General features: G+C 36.0%; 1 protein-coding gene across 1 annotated transcript in view; it reads right to left on the bottom strand.

The window, feature by feature from the left end:
• ace1 (acetylcholinesterase type 1) overlaps positions 1-10,392 on the bottom strand; it is a 74,096-nt gene extending 63,704 nt beyond the window's left edge. Inside the window, exon 1 of the mRNA XM_073080039.1 lies at positions 10,266-10,392. The gene's annotated coding sequence lies outside the window, so the exon portion shown is untranslated. The remainder of the gene's footprint in view (positions 1-10,265) is intronic.
• Positions 10,393-15,567: the final 5,175 nt, after the last annotated feature.

Here is a 15,567-nt window from a genome sequence, read left to right as displayed (position 1 = left end):
AAGAATTAGAGATCCGCGCAAAAAAATTAAAAACCATGAAATCTACTGAGAATTTACATTTTTTACACGGATGCAACCTCCTATCCTCTGTGGACTATCCTCTATAGTCTGATTCATAATTAGGTGTCCAAAATGTAAACAAAGGTATTGTAAACAAAAATGTAAACAAACCTATCAAGAAAATACATTAGAAATGGTAGTTTCTTATGTTTGTCGATGAAATGAAATGAAATGAAATGAAATATATTTATTTTGTATAGGCCAACGGCGGCACTTACAAATTGTCAGTTACAATATTTTCTTAAACTACTACCGGATCGGAACGCGACCTCTACTGAGAAGATCCGGTAAGAAACTCAGTGGGTTTGTCTTTTTTAATTTTAAAAATAATTATTCTCTTTTTAATTTTTTTTTTAATGCCATTATTTTTACATATAACTAATAAAGCATTAGCTCCAGTATCTTGCTTTACATTTATCTAAATCTAGATATTAAAGTAATACAAGAATAATAAAATAATAATCTAAATAAATTAAGATTAATTCACATTTTCTAATATTTATATCACCTCAATTTCGTTCCATACAGTAATAATAATAAAAAAACAAAGTTTATGGTAGAAAATTAAAATGTGATAATGGTAACACAATCGGAATCCAAGACATTTCTTGTGCTGTCATTTTTAAGTTTCGTAACTGATATTATTCATTTTCGTGATTGTGATTGAACTCGAATGTTTTCTCGTTTACATAACGCGTTTGTTAAATTGTGTATATTTTTTAAATTTTCATTTTTTGTTGTGTTTGTTAAAGTTTTTGTTTCTTGTTAATTTTGACAGTGACATTTCTTTGTTTACATTTTGGACACCTAATTATGAATCAGACTATAGAATTGTTCCTCTAGAATAATGTATTTTGTGACTGCATCTTGAGATATCTTAATTAATGATCTAATAAATTCTAATAATATCTTTATATAAATTTAAATACACACACGCACGCACACACGCACATACACACAAGCAAACCCACATTCACACACAGAACACATAAAGGCATACCGGGCACATATAATCATTATAATTATTTTTAAGTTTCTCATTCTAAGTGATGTAAAAGTCTTATGAGAAATAAAGATTCTTAAACCTAAACCTAATGCAATTCGGCACTTTTAGAACAATAAGTTTAGCGGAATCATCATCGCGACAGCATCAGCAACCTTATTAGGGTCCCGTTCCTCATTTCATTTATAAATTCAAATATTAAACTTAAAAATAGTTTATTTTATAATCATTTTTCTTTATTTATTCGTCGTTTCATCGTTTTCTGCTACTTTTATATTATAAAAAAATTCTTAAACTTTCATCCAAAAAAAATCGTCTTCCTATTTCTCTGTTTCGTTTTTTGACCTTTTCACTTCTTTTTCCAATCAATAATCAATTATTCCGGATTTCACAAAGACAAATGAACGAACATACATATATTGATTAGTTACACGTAGTTTATTAGCTACAAATTGCCTGCACTGCACTTTGGCACGCTGCCGAGACACACAATATCATTGATCTCCCAGTGGATGGAAGCCGATAGTTACTCATTAACTCGGGACCACCAATAGACGCTAGTCATTTACGTTATATAAAGTCAGTCACAATGGACCAGCTTGATTAATGGCCAGTACCAGGTCTTTTAATATTGGAGCGAACGAGCATGCAGTCTTGTTGGTAAATGGTTACTGCAATCCATCAGTATGAGATTCAAATTGAATTAAAGGTCACAGTGCATACTTGAAAACTTTACCAGAAACCAGTGTATAGAGAGTACTTAAACGCTTTCTACGCTTACAGCCCCACACTAGGATTCCCTGTGTCGTGGGTGCCATGGATACACACATAGACAATTACACAAACACCCAGACACAGAAACAGAAATCTAAAGTCATCATTTAGATATGTCTAGCCGGGGATCGAACCCGGGACCCTTTGCGCGTCAGACCGGTATGGTGGCCGCTCCGCCACGCGGGTATTCGTATTGATTGTTGGGTCGTTGATATTGATGTTATAAAGCATATTTACATGTCGGTAGTTACACTGCAAAGTCTAAGGAAAAGATTGTTGCCTTCCCTTCCTTCAAAGATTGTTCTCTCCCCTTTTTTCAAATAAAAAGTACTTCAAAGTACAGTTCTACACCAGAAATCACCCCACCTTATATGGTTATTGTATAAATTTTCCATTCCTAGAAACTATGATACAACGAGATTGCATGTATGATGTTGAAATCAAATTACTTATACACAATTTCCCGAGTGAGCCCCATCCGTCTTTCCTATTGAAATTCAATTTATAGACACATTCGAGGTAGAGCTTGACAATGATTTGTGAGTATGGGTTCGTTGGAGCGCTACATATTGGTGCCTTTCATACTGGTACTTCAAAATGTGATAGAACTCTCTTATATTTCTCGTAGTAGAGTTCTGCTTTGTTCGAGTTTAAAGTGCAAATGAGAAACTTTACATCAACAATGTCCCTCTGCTGGATGCGGGCCTTTTAGGATAAGTCGGAGAGTTCAAATTATTTGATTTATCAACTTCAAAAAAGGACGACAGTTCTCAGTTTCAGAATTAGAGTGTGCTACCTACGGTTGACCAATGGTAACACTTGTTTTTTTGTCAGTCCTAAAGACGTTAATTGAAGCTGATTCTAAGCGCTTACCAATATATATTTTAACTAATCATTTGTAATAAATATTCATTTACCATATCAATCGTAATGGTGCCTTCGGTAAACAAGGCTAAGTCAGAACATACATTTCATACGTATCGATCACTACAAGGCTAAGTCAGAACATACATTTTACATGAAGTATAAGAACTATCACGTTATAGGAAAAATCGATTTAAGGCTTGATGTCACAAATCGATTTAAAGAAGGTTACAATTATTCCAAAGAGTATTAAAAACTCGCCTCGGGTTTAGCACACAATATTACAATTTTCTCTCTTCCTGTGAAGCAGGGTTTCCTTTCATGTAACACTGAAAACCTAGTCGTGAAATTCGGCTTCTCATTTTGGAAGTCCGAGTTCCGATTTGCACGTACCTCTGATTTTTCGAAGTAATATGCATATTTTTTTGTATATTAGAAAATTAATTACCTATTCTGACAGATTGAAACCTACACGCCTGAGAGTCCTTTAAAAAAAATGTGCGAGAAATCTACTAATCCGCATATAGCCAGCGTGGTGAACTATGACCCAAACCCACTGAGCAGATACCCCTGATCAGCAGTGGCCAAGCAACGAGTTAACCTCTTTGTTATATCACGATCAAAATAAAAAACCTAACTAATTCCTCGTCAAAACAGACTCAACTTGGTTACGTGCTATTGTTGGTGCGACTGTATTTTTCTTTCACTCAAACACACGTAGAACAAACGAACAAAAGCTCGGAACAGCTTTATTTGTTTAATTAAAAGCTCGTCACGTCGCCGGTTTGAAGTCAGAAAAGAATGGAAGAACACGCCTAGAATAATACGCTTTCTTTCCATTCAATTCAGCTTTTCGCTACAATAGAATTTTCGCTAATTTTAAAATTTTCGGTGACCTTTGTAAGAATTGTGGTATAGTCATAAATTCGGATTTTGCGCTCTCTATAGTTGAATAATTATTCGATTGAGAGATTTTACTTATAATAATGAAATTCTAACTGACTTACTGTAATTGTCCTTTGAGGAAGCTAAAGAAGTGATGAATTATAATTGTTAAATAGGGGATGAGCTGATTATAATACACGATATATCACATCTTTGCTCGATCGCCGTAGTCACCATACTGATGGCATACAAACCGACCACACCTTCAGATGGAACACCTACACCTTTCTACGCTTCTTAACGTTACTCATACTCTAATGTGGAAAAAATAATATACTACCTTCCACACAAAATTTGACGAGCGTAAACTTTAGATGATTACACAAGATTTTATGTAGAGAGTAACAGCGCCACACCTATTTCTAGCGTCAAACAATTCAGGTAGAATACTTGCTCTGATCTAAGGCTGATATATGGAGCTGATTATAAATGTTCACTGGCGGCAGTGACCACTTACCATGGACGACACGCTCGCTTCCTATATCAATAAAAATGGCAAAAGAAAAGAGGGCGTAGTAGACAGTAAGGTAATAGAAATTAATTATCACTTGCTAAACGGTGAAGGAAAACATCGTGAGGAAACCTGCATACCTGAGAGATTTATAAAAAAAAATCTCAAAGGTATGTGAAGTCTACCAACACGCACTTGGCCAGCGCGGTGGACTATTGCCTAATCCTTCTCATTATGAGAGGAGACCCGTGCCCAGCAGTGGGACAGTAATGGGTTGTTGATATTGGTGAGTAATAAGAGTAGATAAGTAGTAGAGAATAAGTAGACAGCTTTATTTACAAATAACTGTACATTACAAGGAAATATACCTTAAAGAGGAATAAACGGAACAAGGTCTCGTATAACTTGTGAAATAAGTAGGGAAAGCCCTTTATTTGCAAACAGACTGCGTCTGGTCGGCCGCCCACGCCGCCCACGCGCACAGCTGACTTTACTACGTGTGTACTGATCAGCTGGTTTCGTAGTAATACAAGTACTGTATAGTTGAACTAGATAGTCCGAATAATATCGAAATTTTGTGTAGAAGCTTTATTGTGAAGGTATGGAAATTATAGAAAATAAATTAATGTAAAAATCATTAAATAAAACAAAAACTTCATTAGTTACCAGAAATAAGCATCTCATTACACTGAAATGCGAATGCATAAAAAATAAAGGAAAAAAAATGAAAATCTTAAAAACAGTAACATGGGTTCAAAAGTCTTTCTTTTCCTGATCGATCCAAAAAGCTGCAAATTTTAGGTTTTATTAATCGAATCTTCACCAAACAATCAAAATGTATGCGCGGTCTGGCCGAGGATTGAATTCAGAACTCGCTGTGTGTGTGTTCCTCTGGTAATGTTGTGCCACGAAATCTAATCATTATCAAGCATTCGTCCTCCGCGCTGGGCAAGGCAAGGCGAATTAGTTGAATTCCCATTTTTTCGGAACGCTCAGACGATATTTTATTACATTATTACAGCAAGTCGTAATATATTATAGCAAGTATTATAAGCAAGTTTCTAATTTCTTTCAATTTTCATTTAGTATTAGTGCAATTTATAAATTCCACTAATACTATACGTTATAACGTAACATCAAAAATACGTTCTGAATAAAATACAAGAAATAAAAAGAAAAGCCCGTCGAAACCTATCATATCAATTTTTATTACAGACCGTTAACAACTTTGACATTGAATGGACTGTATGAGGTTTTCAATGCCACAGTGCATTAAGTATGTATGCACACGTGATACTTTTCCAAAGAAATTCTTTGTGCGATGCACCTGTTATCTAGTAGAGTTACCATTATTTTCGGTTCTTTTAAAGGACTGCATTTTTTTTACTTCAGCGTAATGTTTCATACTTATATGAAAGATGGTAGAAACCTTTATAGTTCGACTCCGGCGTCACCATTGCCCCACCTCTTTCTGCCTCAAAACAGCAGTGTTCACCACTGCTGTGTTCTGGTCTGGGTGTGGTAGGCGGGACATACTTTTCCAAGGCGTTCCAGCTTAGTCCTCAGGGGAAGCGGCGCACCTGTAGCCGACCTCAGATATAAGATCCTATCTGGGGTTGATTACAGATGTCCATGGGCGGCAGCAACCGCTTACCATCAGGTGGACTGCATGCTCGTCTGTTACTCCTATATTATAAAAAATAAAAAATGTCTCACTCATTGGGACGCTGTACAATCAAACGGTTTGACGATTTTTTACATACATCTACTTTATTTATTTTTATTTCATTTTGTTATCTTCTTTAAAATATTAGAATGTAATATTTAACAACAAACTCTTTTATGTGGAGATAACAAAAAACAAAACAAAGAGTACTGATAACATTTTGACCTGTAGAAAAGGTAACTTACATACATACATACATCTATTAGATATAACGTCTTTTTACGAAATTCTTCATGGGCTGCGGTTAAAACGCATGTAAGCTATATGAATAAATGAAGATTTTCCTTTTGAAGAGGTCTGAGTCCAGCTGTTGGATAAAGGCTTGCCTACATCCTAATTGATTTACTATAATAGCATAGAACCATCTAGAGTTTTTGAGACTAGGTTGTCAAAATAATCAGTATTTAGAGTAACTTTGTAAAACCAAAATGAAGTACTCTTTCTTCATACGAGTTCTACTGTTCATTCGAGTTCATATGAGTCACTGTTAAAAGAGTGTTACAAGAGTCCTACGTAAAAGAGATTGCCGACCTTACATTCCAATATTCTCCACTACAAAACCATGAAACCCGCTACAAAGTTGAGACAAAGTTATTCAAATAATAAGTATTTAAAGTAAAACTAAAACGTATAACCAAAATTAAGTTTCTTCATACAAGTTATACTGTTCATACTAATTACTGTTTCTATTAGTTCAACCTCAGTTTTAGTTCGTATTTCAGTTAATATGTCGCAGCTTTGATCAAATATAAACTATTGTTTATTTGGCAGTTATGCGTACGTTATTCGAACTGTTAACTAGTTACAATTACAAATGTTTCGTAATTTGTTAGTTAAATGAAGTCGTATTTAACTAACAAATTAATTCGACGAATGAGACTGTTATTTTTGATTGCTAAATAAACGGTTAAGTATGTAGGTTCTCACATGTAATTCTAATTAGAATAGGTAATTGAAAATGTAGGACTTTTAGTGGTTCAACTACAGTGACACCATCACTACAACAATTTCTAATTAATAACATAATTGGCTCATTTATTTTATTTATAAAATGTTTGTGTTAATCTTAGTAGATTCAGTTTAAATATTGATTTTTTTCTTTTATTGTATTGTAATAACATAAATTAATAATAATAAACACATATTTGTAATTATAATAACATAAGATTTTTACATTTTTATTTAACTTGCTTTGTTGTTTGTTCGTATGTATGTGAGGGTCAAATCTTGTTACTGAATTTTAAACCTGTTAAGCCCAACTGATTAACCTGAAATTTTGCATTTCATTTGGTATGCATGATAATGCTTGATTAATGACGTCATTCAATATGGACGACGCAAAATGGCGGATGTATTATTTTCTAATTACCTGCATGGTATTGGTATCAAATTGAAGAGTTTTCTATAAAGGATACATAAAATATAATTACGTTACAAAACAGCTTTATTTAAAAAAATAAAAATAAAAATATATTATTGCGTATTGTCTGGTTTGAGGAGTGTGGTAACATAATATACTAACATGAAATGTTCCGGCTTTGTTCTCGACTGTAATACACCTGCGATCGAACTCAGGTAGGACTCTTAGTGACGATACGACACGACAGGTTTTCAAAGAAATACCAATTTCGCACCGAAAGACACAAGGTTTCAAATACGAGTATCCTGACTATATCAATCTGTAATAAAACAAAAAACAAATTTCCTTTATGTTATACATTTTATAACATAAAATTTACCTTCCTATATTATCTTTTTTTAAATAATATAATGTCTTATAAGAGATTAGGAAAAATATTGTAGCAAAACTACCATTGATCCACGGCACCGATCGCCAAGTACGCTCAAACACATGACGGGTCATCACTAAAATGATACGAACGGATGACAGAACATGACTATATTGTCGTGGGGTCGGCGACAAATCGTGTCGCATAATATAAACAGGTAAGGATACGATCGCATTGCAGACGTATATGGATTATCAAACGAATGTCTTGTACAACGTAACAACACTGTTCATCTGTGAACCACCATTAAAAATGTACGCTTCGGAGAACAATAATCGCGAATTCCGAATAAGTATCGGTTTTATTTACGACATACGACATACGACATATATGTATCTTAATAATATACATGGTTGCTCTTTATGGATACATACATGTATGCTTGCGTTAACAATTATAACGATATTGCTTTGGTTATTATGTTTTCGCTTTTGGCTACATTTCTAAAGAGATGGCTGTTGGGACTCAACATTACATTGTTATAGGGTTCCATAGAGAATATTTAATTAATTTTCCAACTTACTACTCATCTATGGTATAAGTGGAACTCCTGCGCAAATTTTGACACCACACCAGTTAAAACTGGGCATTATCTGTTAAAATTTATCAAATCAAATCATTCAAAAAGTAGAATTGAATTTATGTTTATCTAATACTCATCACGCTGGCCAAGTATGTCCAAGAACGGCCCAGAACTCTCAGGTTTCGACACGATGATTTATTATGATGTACTGGACTATATTATCGAGATTTCGAGTGAACTTTTTATCCCTATCAATTACTATTTTTTTTAATAACATTGAAATAGCGAACAGTATTTTACGATGAGTGATTCATGCCGCTTACAGACATCTGTAATTAACCTCAATGATCACCCAGGTGATGTCACTCAGAAGGTCCAATTATTTTGGTGGCACCTCTGGACACTTCTCATACCATTTATCCATCATCCTTTGAACTCCGCTAGAAACCGCTAATTGGCACCATCTTACAATCTTGAAGCAATTGTATAAACGCATAACAAAGTATTTCCAGCCCGCTGTTGCAAAGACCATCCGACAAATAGCTATCTTATCTTTTGCATATAAATGAAAGAAGCATTTCCATTCCGAGAAAGTTTTGCGAAAACAAGAAAAAAGGTGTACCTACTTTGTAAGACAGCGGGGCAAAGTCCTCGGACTGCGGGCTTCTAGGAAAATATTTTCCGAGTCCAATTAAAATATGGCTCGAGTGTCGTTGCACTAAATGTTGTTCGCGTAAACGTTCTGCAATTGTAATTTTTGCGGCGAAATAATGCTTTTTGTTTGAGAACCGGTGGGTTCTTTGTTTCGTTGGAATAATAACGTTAATGTTTCTTTTTTATGCAGTGTTTTACTGCTGGTTTTGATGTTTACGTGATGTATTTGATTGTACGTGTTGAGATTCTTTTGTATTTGATGATATTTGTAAATGACAGTGTTGAAGGAGTTCCTTAATTTTCTTTGTCTATACAGTGTATGTGTTCAGTATTGAGAGTATTTATATGGGAAATATTTATGTGTTATCATCGTAAAGGATCTAAAAATATACAAAACAGACTCGTAGCAACAGTCGATATATAAACTAATATCATTTTAATAACGATCGAATTATTTTATTTCAAACATAAAGTGACTGAAGATGAACAATGAACAAAGGACTTTTTACACTAAATTTGCTGTGATCCCGTCGGTCGTAACCTGCAAACAATTGAGTAGTAAAGGATTATAGGTTTTCGTTTTGGAAGAAGTTGAGAGTTTCCTACATGGTTCTGCTGCGACAGCACCACTGCCACACCTATTTAAATTATGGTATTAGAGTTCCGTTGTGGTCTTGTTATCAAGTACGAAATGTAGACAATGTACGAAGTTTTAAACGTTTTCAGAGAAAAAGATACGTGTTTTTGATGAACGTCAATCAAAGTGCCGTTTTTTTAGAATTATTTTTATAATTTTTAATTAGGGATTTTTTTCATAATGTAGAAGCCAATAAGCAAGCATCATATCTGGTAGTAATTGGTCGCCAAACCCATGGACACATTTAATTAATCTCAAATATGATTGAGGAACGGGGACAAATACACCGTCAGCTGTGGACTAAGCTGGAATGCCTCATATAACGGTCGCTTACTTACCTTTCAAACGAACGTCCCATCACATTCAGTTACATAAAAATAAATAAAAAGGAATCCGCCGACACAAAGAACTCGTGGACGTACGAAACAAGGTCGAGGCTTTCAGGACAATTACGGCAAAATGACAACGCTCGCATGCCGCAGCGGGCGTGGGACCCCATTTGATCTCACAAATTATCAACAGCGTGGAACTTTACCCGGGGACCTTGTCTTGACCCTGAAAAACCGCTTAAACTTCCACCTCGCTTAACCAAAGTATAAGACAACGATTGCTTCCGTCGTACTAAGGACTCCGTAGACGTCGCCTACGACGCTACGAGAACCGTAGCATCCTGCGTAGCACCATAAATTTTTAATAGCCGCCCAAACATTTTTTCGAGATTTGAAGATCACACTAAAAGCTAATTAATCACGATTATATAACGTATCCCACGCCACATACGTGAGCTACGCCGGGAAAAAGTTGACAGTCAAAATTTTTGAAATTCGGCAGAACTCACCTGGATATAGACGTCTCGTTCTCTCGGATTGAAGGTCGGTGTCAGTGTTTGGTGGGGCACTGGTGCACTCGCGGACGCGGGCTAATGCTGCGAGAGGCGGCTACAGACTGAATACTCTGGGCCCGGCCAGGAGCCCCTCCCCGCGCACTCCGCGCCCCTCCCCCGCGCCCTAGCGGATAAACAACGTGCATTGTAGGCCCGATCTGTGGGCTACTCCGCACACTCACACATACGCATAGCCAACGAGACTGCCGAAATCGCGACATCCATTGCTGCGTGCGAACTGGACCTTAAGGATATATACGTAACTAACCAGCATTCTACGCTACGCTGTACGTTACGGGATTCCGATCGCAACCGGAGTGACTAAACAAATTTGTTGCCCAGATAGTAGTCTAGCATTATAGATTTTGGATTTAAGTTTGATGATACAACAAATTCGAGGAAACGCTGGTCCTTACGAGCGCCGAGCTCACCGGGTCGCGAGAGACTTGTTTCGAAAATGGTCTTTATTGTGATAGCGTTAAGGGTGTTGGGTGGAGGTGTTAGTGCTACCTGCATGGCGTAGACAAGGAATCTGTTAAAAGACGCAGTCTGTACACTTGTTATCGGGCAAATGTTTAAGCGATTGGGCAGTACCGTGCAAATCGATAGGTATGCGCACCCAACGGCCGTATGTAATTCAAGTGTACATCAGTGGGAATGAAAGCTGTGCTTTGTAGCTTTCACGCACGAAGGCTCACAGGCTGCGCTACACTGGAATGCTTTGCGTTGTTTGATTTTATTTGGATGATTTCTATGTACCTATTTGGGAACTTTTAAGCTTAATATCATACATACGTTTTTGTTTAATTCTTAAATATGTTTACATATTTAAGTAGATATTTTTAAAAGTTACATAAAAGATTGAAACATATTTTTTTTGGTACCGAGTGTATGTTTACATATTATTTTTATATAATATGTTTACATATTTAAGTAGATATTTTTAAAAGTTACATAAAAGATTGAAACATATTTTTTTTGGTACCGAGTGTTTATATTTATTTTGTTAGTCAATCTTATCAAAGAAACGGAATGATTAATTATGAACCCTTCTGAGTAACATTTTTTTGTAATTAATACTTCTTTTGTAAATAACTAAGCATAGCATGGACGCTACGCGTAATAACTTGTTTAAAAATTATCATAATTAGATTTTCAATCTTTAAGTATCGGGCAATTCGGTATTCGGTATTTTTTTTATAATATAGGAGTAGCAGACGAGCAAACAGTCCACCTGATGGTAAGTAGCTACTACCGCCCATGGACATCTGTAATCAACCCCAGGTAGGATTAGACATTCCTACCTGAGGCCGGCCACAGATGCGCCGCTACCCCTGAGGACTAAGCTGGAACGCCTTGGAAAAGTCTGTCTCCCTTACCACACCCTTCAAACCGGAACACAGCAGCGCCTAACACTGCTGTTATTAGGTAGAAATAGCTGTATAATACTAGTACAATTTGAATCCGCGTATACATACTTTCAGTAGGTTTCATGCAGTATGGAGAAAGAATATTACCTTTCTTATGAAGCTCTCGTGGTATTTTTACCTGGAGAGGTTCTCCGGCGCCTAATCTACCACAAGGCGCATCATTACTAGCGTCGCTTAATTGCCCACTTTGCTTTTACCTACATTTCTGTCTCTGCAGCTCGTCTTCTCAACTCCACACGGCTCTGTGGTCGGTTTTTAGAAGGGTTTTGAATTCGATTCCTGACAAAGCTGTAATTCATAAATAACGAAATATCAGAAATATAGATTACACAATAAAATAAAGCTTTAAAACTTAGTACTCCGTATTACGAAGGAATATGAAAACTAAGCTAGGCTAAGAAATAAAATTGCTAGGGAAAGTTATTTCTTCTCCTCTCCGCCATATTTCCCGCAAAAACTAGCCTGTGGTACTCCCGATATTGCTTTAATTCATATAGTCATTCTTACAGTTCTTAAACAATTTAAATTTTAGTACAACATTCACATATAAAAAAATACACTTCATGTATATGTGATAAAAGCTTAATTGTTGTATTTTTTGTAGTTTTACAATTGTTGTACAATAACAACAAAGCGATGTAAAGTAAACGCTTCGAAATCATGATTACAAAATATAGCATCAAAAAGTAAAAGTAACAACAGAAAAAGATGGAATGAAAGGGACCGAAGATATAACACGGGTGCAAGTCATTCTGCCCTTAAGGAGTTTTTTCGTTGTCGTATATTACAGTTTAGGGAGAAGACTTCGCGAAGATTTGTTGAAGTAAGAAGATGTCGATTTGACATTTATTGTCGGAGATTGGTTTGATATTTATTGACTTCAGTGCAGAATACACAATACAATTATTTACATACAAAAAAAACATTTTTTCGATTATTTTTATTGATGTGGCATAGAAACACGTGTTCCACCTTGTGGACAATTATATACACATCTAAAATTTAACTGTACTTATTAATTATCTATTTATTATTATAATATTTAAAAGATGTGAATCTCTATTTACTAAAATAATTAAGTAATGTAACTGTACTTATAAAAAATCTTGTGGCGACTAACTAATTGATCATCGTCGCCTCACCTTATCACATCATCTTTTATATCCTCTTATTAAGATGATATTCCATAGTCACCGCGGATTTTGGTGGTTGCAGTATCAATAGCACAATAGGAAGACGATGATGTTCATGAATGTAATTTGCTAAAGAGAGAGGTTCTACTTCAAGATACGGGGTACCCAGTAAAGCATCGCGTGCATAGTCAATTTTGTACTATTAAGCATGAAATTCCAGTATATGAAACTATTTTGTCGAAATTAGCTAGAACAGTTTTATGCAGCAAAATTATAAGATTTCGTTTTATGTTTTAAGTCCGTTTTTTTTAACAAACGAGTAAGCAGTCCTTGTAACTACGTGTTTATTGTCGCCAATGGACATCTGTCATCAACCCGAAATAAGATACAGATGCATTCATCCCCATTCTAACAAAGGTTTGAATGATGAACACAAAGCGCATAACACTGGTGTTATTGGAAAGAAAAAAGGGCGGTGGTGACTCCGGCGTCGAGCCACTATGGTTCTACCACTTTCTTATCGAAATTTTCTTGGATTTTTTCGTGTATGTAATATTAAACCTTACAAAAAATATTACTAAATCAGTGGTTTTCTACTTAATTTTTATTCTGCTTACTTAAATCATGAAGTATATCGCTATATACTATAGTTTAAATTATACAGTAAGTCCGGTTCAGTAATCGAGTTGGTCCAATGATCGATACGAAAAGCAATAAGTCCTTTGGGACTGACGCACATGCAATTCTCCGACTGTGATTGTTCTGCAAAGTTATATAGGCCTGCTTAAAGTTATGTATTAAATTAATTACTTTAAATTACTATATTCAAAGTACAATGGTGCATATTGCATAAATTTGAAACTATTTTACTTACAATCGACTTTACTTATCGACCATCAGATACTTATCTGAAGCCTAACAAAATTTGCGATCCCTATTTTATATGAAAGAAATTATAGATTTCCATATTCGGCAGTGGCGACTTCGTTTTTATTGTTTTTTTTTTTTTTGTTTACGAGGGGGTAACCTTCAAAAGGTACCCGGTGCCGTGGGAGCGACGCAGGGTTAAGTGGGATTCTTACCACACTAAAACCCCTAGTGGCGTTCCTGGGCGCTGCGTAGAGAGCTCCGGGATCTCCAAAGGAATCCGACCAGGTGAGCATGCCGCTCGCTACACTGTCTGGTGTACACGACAGTATGCGACCACACATACCTCCGTCCTTCCCGGGGTCGCTGGCCGGGTGATTCAAGCTCCCACTCTTACCGCCTGCAGCCTCGGAAGCCCCCTTTTAGTCGCCCCTCACGACAGGCAGGGGATACGTACCCCTATTTTGATCCCGAACTACACGGACAAGTCAAGAACAGGACTTATCACCAGAAGAATTGCATGCTCGTTGGCAACTTCGAATAAAAAGCCACATAAGTTCAATTGTGCTTTTTAAAAATGATTTTTCTATAGAAACTATGGTCTGGAAGGAAGCAGATCTTTTCAAGTGTTCAATCACAAGGGTCAACAGGTCGGGAGAGGCTACTGGCTATTTGCCTTTGGAATATGTATTCAAGAGTTAAGCTATTACTTACTGTGAGTACCTCTGGCTATTATGCCAAGTTTGTAAGCTCAGTAGCTATATGGTAATTTTATATTAAGTTTATTTTATTAAATTGTCAAATGAAACATATTAATATTAATTTATGTAATCCTATGTTAAGCACTGCCGTGTTCTGGTCTAAATGGTAATACAAGACGTTTTATCTTAGTAGGTAGTCCTCAGGAATAGCCACGCATCTGTGGCTCATAACAGGTAGGACCCTAATAGCTGAGGTTGATTATAGATATCCATAGACAGCAGTAGCCACTTACATACGAATTAGACCGTATACTTGCTTTTTATGACACAGATGTAGAAATTCAGAAGATGGCGTATTCAAGTTCTTGGAATTATTTATTTAGACGTACGTGCGGCAAATTGTCCGTGCAAACACTTCTGAGACAAGTTAAACCTCTAGTTTTTACAAGCAATTATATTCTGTATCCTCAGGAAATAAGGGCGAGAGTTCTGTAAACATTTAATAAAACTATCTCCTGTGGAATCCAATAAATAGTTTTAAGCTGTTGTGTTTCCCGCAAATATAAAAGCCGTACAGTTCCGATATTAAACCGGACCGGTGAGCTGGTCATATTACATTTTCCGGTTTAATGAGATACAGAGTTCCGGTTGCGTAGCCCATTATATTGGAATTATTTTATGATTTTAGGATTAACGCGGAATTGATAAATTTTAATATATAACGGGTCACACTATACGCAGTTTATAATTTCTTTTTGGTTGATATTTCGACCCTGGAAATTAATCAACAACAGTTTAATTACCTTTTCTAGTTTGTTTTTCAACCAATTTTTATTAATTGTTGCTTGGTGGCTTTTAACGACGCTGTGTTTTAAAAAAAATCAAATCTATTATGATTATCGCCATATTTCGATCGCCAGGCATAAAGTACTACAAAACTAACCTCGTACATGCCCGTCCCCTACATAACTCCATATTACCCATCACAAGCATAATTCAGACAACAAAATGAAACAGTATTTTTAGCGGTAGTTAAGACAGCGACACTTGTACAACCGCCGGGAGCCACGCCTGCCCCACATGCGGCTCTGACGTAATGACGTCACAACACCTGTAATGACCCACC

This window comes from Epargyreus clarus, unplaced genomic scaffold, assembly GCF_041222505.1.
Source record: "Epargyreus clarus isolate Ecla_fem2 unplaced genomic scaffold, WU_Ecla_fem_2.2 ptg000014l, whole genome shotgun sequence".
NCBI lineage: Eukaryota > Metazoa > Arthropoda > Insecta > Lepidoptera > Hesperiidae > Epargyreus > Epargyreus clarus.
This window is presented reverse-complemented; position numbering and strand designations above follow the sequence as displayed.